The sequence below is a fragment of the Giraffa tippelskirchi genome, chromosome 8 (assembly GCF_054371585.1).
Source record: "Giraffa tippelskirchi isolate mGirTip1 chromosome 8, T2T-mGirTip1v1.2.pri, whole genome shotgun sequence".
Taxonomy (NCBI): Eukaryota; Metazoa; Chordata; class Mammalia; order Artiodactyla; family Giraffidae; genus Giraffa; species Giraffa tippelskirchi.
Window position 1 is genome coordinate 144,140,686 of NC_137282.1, and position 4,987 is coordinate 144,145,672.

The 4,987-nt window shown below is 38.3% G+C and overlaps 1 protein-coding gene across 3 annotated transcripts in view; it reads left to right on the plus strand.

Moving 5' to 3' along the window:
• ZSCAN23 (zinc finger and SCAN domain containing 23) overlaps nt 1-4,987 on the plus strand; it is a 38,291-nt gene that overhangs the window by 7,451 nt on the left and 25,853 nt on the right. For 2 of the 3 annotated variants that reach the window (XM_081523061.1, XM_081523060.1), the window contains one exon: nt 1,095-2,072. The exons of the other annotated variant lie outside the window; for it this stretch is intronic. The gene's annotated coding sequence lies outside the window, so the exon portion shown is untranslated. Of the gene's footprint in view, nt 1-1,094; nt 2,073-4,987 lie in introns of those variants that run through there. 3 annotated transcript variants of the gene reach the window in all.

Here is a 4,987-nt window from a genome sequence, read left to right on the forward strand (position 1 = left end):
CCTGTGACTTTTAAGCATCTTGGGGTTTTTCTTTATTTAGCCTTTTGTTAAGGAAAATTTCAGACATATACAAAAGTAGAGAGAAAAGTATGATTGGTCTTCCACGCTGATTGCTTTTCATAGCCTCCATGATTCTCAGTGCTATTTATTGATTATTACCAAAGTCATACGTTAAAAAACTACTCCTTTCCCTTAATACTGAGTGTTAATGAAGCTTTATACTAAGGTCAGGAGATAAAGAAGTGGAAAATCTATGGTGATAAGAATCTGGATTGGAATATCATATACACATGCAGGTACCTTAAGAGTAATAGAACACAATAAGGTACCTCAGAGTTATTTCTGCATGCCCTTATTTAACAGATACGGATACAGAAGCTCTAGAAATGACTGTGTAACATCACACAGCTAGTTAATGCAGCTGGAACTAGAACCCTCTCTCTTTATTCTTAGTTCAGTGCTCTTTCTGCTAAGCCATAGGAAGCATTGTATTGCCATATGGAACTTAGAGCACTTACAAGGCATTACAATTTTTCTTTTTAGCTCAACAAACCTGCCCGTTTATTTGTTTCAATAGATGCACAGCCTATTTAATTTACAGTGGAGTTCCAAGAAAGATTCTTCCCACTTATATCTCATTTGAGGCATTTTATTTTTGTAATGAGTGATTATTTTTAACTTTAAATTTTAATTTTCTTAGAAGGAGTCTTAAAAAAAGATAATTCATTCTGCACCTGGTTCTAATATCAAAACAACATTAAAAAAGGTCCCTATCTTTCCCCTTGTAGGTAGTCATTTAACTAGTTTCTTACTACTTTTCAGGGTTTCTTTATGTAAATACAAGAAAATATGAATATATAATTTTATTCCTTTGATTACACAGAATGATAGCATATTATTCACACGCTTCTACATCTTGTTGTTTTCATGAAACAGTATAATCTTTAGATATTTCTGCCTTATAATAGAAAGCTTCCTTATTCTATTTACAAGTTGGTGATATATATTTGCTGGTGCTCTATAGTTCAATGTACTCCTACAGATGAAAAATTGCTACCTCAAAATGTTATATATTGTTTTATGCTTTTCCCTAGTTTGGTCCAAGTCAAACTCTTTCTATTTAAAAGCTAACAACCTCCACATGAGCTAGAAAACAGGATTTGGATGACAAGAATTGCACATAATGCTTACGTGGAGAAATGAAGTGATAGGTGATATTTTTGATTTCATATATTTTGTTCTGTTATATATTCTTAGACCTAATGTTTCAAACTGTTAGTGTCACTACCTGTGACTAATTGTAGGTATTATCAACAATCTTAGAAGAAAAAAACCTTAAATTTCCTCAAGAGTATATAGTTTATTGTGTCTTGAGGTTTAAGTTATATCCAGTAGAAATACATAGGGATTTTAGGATGAAGTTAAAGAAAATATAGGAGGATAAGTTTGCAATAAAATCAACTTCTCAAGTTAAATATACACTCCATATAGTGATATAATAGGCTTCCCAGTTGGCTGAGTGGTAAAGAATCCACAGAGCTATTGCAGGAGCCACAGGAAATGTGGGTTCGATCCCTGGATGAGGAAGTAACAACCCACTCTAGTAATCTTGCTTTGATAATCCCACGGATGCAGGAGCTACAGTCTGTGGGACTGCAAAGAGTTGGACACGACTAAGCAACTGAGCACATAGGGATATAGTATATATACTATTATAATCTGAGTTCGTAAGTATTTTAAATGCTTTTCCAATATGCTAAAGCAGCATGTTTGGATAATTCAATTATATCAGCTTTTAAAAGATTTAAAATATGAACAGATTAGGATTTTAAAGGAAGTATTTCTAATGAACTGAGTTTTTACATTTGCAGTTGAAGGTTGAATGTTTGATTTGTTCTGTGCTTGTTTTTTTGTTTCATTTTGTTTATAGCTTTTCAAAAATTCTTAATTTTCTCAACAGCTGGTAAAACACCAAGAAACAAAATATGTTATACATGTTGTAGAGACAGATGTACTCTTAGAATGCAATGATGGTTCACACAATTAAAATGACTTACAGTTCACCAAACTAACTTTCCTTGTTTTCTGATACTGATTGTACTAATTCTCTTATGCTAATTCTTTTATCTAGGATCCACATTCCTCATTATTTGAGAAATAATATTTGACTTAACCTGTAGACAGTGGGGTCGCAAAGAGTTGGACATGACTTAGCGACTGAGCATGGACATAGACAATGGCATGAAGACCTTGGCTATTGCTGTGACTATTCCAGTCTTCCAGACCAGAAGTTCTTAGTTGTCTCTTTACATTTCTAAACTTCCTTCACTTCTCTTTTCCCACCCTGGCTCCTTTTATTCAACCTATGAAGTCTCTAGTGTTGATCTCGTTTCAAGTGTTCACTGGACCAGTATCCATCCCTCCTTGTGCCCTTGAAAAGTCCAATCTGAAAGAGATTTTTGGTTTTATGTTTGAGCCAGGTGTAAGAAATTCAGTTTTATGATTGAGCAAGGTATAGGAAATTTTGATTCAAATCCAACTAAATAGGCTTATTGAATAGTCCAGCACCCCTTTGAGCAGTTAGGACAGTGGACACAACATCAAGAAATGGCTAAGTGGGATGTCCTTGGTGGTCCAGTGGTTGACTCTGCTTCCACTGCAGGGAGCATGGTTCTGTCCCTGGTCAGGGAACTAGGATCCTGCATGCCTCAGGTGCAACCAAAAAAAAAGAGGAAGAAATGGCTAAGTATCTTGCAACTAAAACCTACCTAGAGTTGTAGGTAGAGCCCTGAAGATTCTGTTTCACTATAATTTTGAGTTGAAGGTCAGGACTCTAGGAGAATCAAAACTTTGTCCATATTTTTTTATATTTGGAAATGACTCCTATTTTCTGTATCTGACAATGCTTTCCTTTAAAAAAAGTAACTTATAGTAGAAGATTTTTTTATATTTTCCTAGTAAGACAAAAATTATTTCTGAGGAGATTCTAAATAAAAGTATACCTAAGGTCAAAATTTTATAAAATATGAAGATTTTCTGTTTTAGAATTTTGAAATATAAAATATATACCAACATATGTGGGTCATTGGTTAAATGTTGAGTTAATAATTGAGAGAAATGTAGAGTCTTTGCAGTGGGAGGTGGAGGATAGAGGAAAGTGTTTTTGGCCGAAGGACTAGGGTGAGGCAAGACACCAATTTAAGACATATTCAAGAGGCAAGGGGTTTCCAGTTTGTCTGGGTCACAGAGATCCTGCAGGGAAGTGCAGAAGTGGGAGATTGTAGGTGGGGGCCAGATTGAGAGGGCCTTGAACACTATTCTAACGCATTGAGTCTTTGTTTGATAGGCAGTATAGAATCATCAAAGGTGTAGTAGGAGCTTTTCAGTATATAGTCAGAGAACGCATACATGCATGCAAGTCGCTTCAGTCGTGTCCGACTCTTTGCGACCTCATGAACCATAGTCCACCAGGGTCCTCTGTCCGTGGGATTCTCCGGGCAAGAGTACTGGAGTGGGTTGCCATTCTCTGATTCTCCTATTCCAAGAATCAAAAAATACTGAGATTTAAAAAGGAATTTTGGAGTTTAGCTCATTTCATACCTACATGAGAAAAGTGAAACCCAAGTGGTTAAGTAGTTATGGTGATCTGTTTTTTAATCACATTAAAAAAGCTTTAAACAAAACTATGAACAAAGATCATTGTGAATTATATGTAGTTTCATGAACACTTAGACTTGGAGCCCTGAGACACATTTTAGGCATCAGCAAAAAAACAGATGAAAAGAGGAAAAGGATGGCCAAAATGTGAGAATATAAAAAGGAATCAGAAGGCAAAATCAGACACTAAAACTCTGGCCAACAATGGTGCCCAAAGAGAAAAAAATAAAAAATAAAAAGATAGATGCAGAGACATCTTTACCAAGTGATGTTCTTCATCCTCACAGTAGGTATTAGAAATCCCTCCATCTCAGTTGTTTCAAGTGTCTTAGGTACTGGCGTCTCAAGCAGTGGTAATCTCTGCCTTTGGTTCTCATTTATTTTAATACTGTCCATAAAAAGGAGAACTGGGAGAAGTCTGTAAATTACCTGTGATGTTTTTAGGTCTCTGGACCCACATTCACATTTCCATGCTAGCTACCTTAGCTCTATGATGAAGCCACTGTTTCTTGGTGTCTACCTGTGTTAGAATCACCTGGGCTGTTTGAAGTGCAGTTGCCCGGCCCCACCCCAGACCGACAAAATCAGTGGTTAGGTTATTCAGAGGGACTCAATTATTCAAAGAATTAAAACACTGGAGGGCAAGCCGTCGTCTGCCCTTTTTGTTGCCTCTCTTGACGTAGGTGGGTGTTGATTATTGCTTCTGACCCTGGGAACCGAGTGAAGGTAACTGACGGTTGGTATCTTAAGAGACTCTCCGGGAGAGCGATCGTAAGGGCTGGAAGCTCAGAGGACCCGGTGCTAAGGGAACCTAGGGCTGCGCAGCATCTGGTGAGAGTGGCCAGGTGTCCTCATTGGGGTAGAAAGATACAAGCTCAGATTGAGTGGCTCAATCTGGACACCAGAGGTTACAAACGAACCCTCGTCGACTTGCCTGCCTGAGCGATTAGGAGGAAACCTCTGAGCACGCACCTTGATAGTTCAGTTGGTAAAGAATCCGCCCGCAATGCGGGAGACGTGGATTCGATCCCTGGGTTGGGAAGATCCCTTGTAGAAGGGAAAGGCTACCCACTCCAGTACTCTGGCCTGGAGAATTCCATGGACAGTCCATGGGGTCGCAAAGAGTCGGACACGACTGAGCGGCTTTCACTTTCACTTTTTGAGCACGCAAAGTCGGGTTAGTTTCTAGACCAACCACCAAAATGACAGGTCCTCCAAGTTTCCTAGAGAGGCGGCTGAGACACCGTTGGAGATGCGTTTGAGCGTTGTGACGTATTTCCAGTTCCTGGTGTGAGCTGTGGCTTAAATACCCCTTTCGTTGGCTGACTCC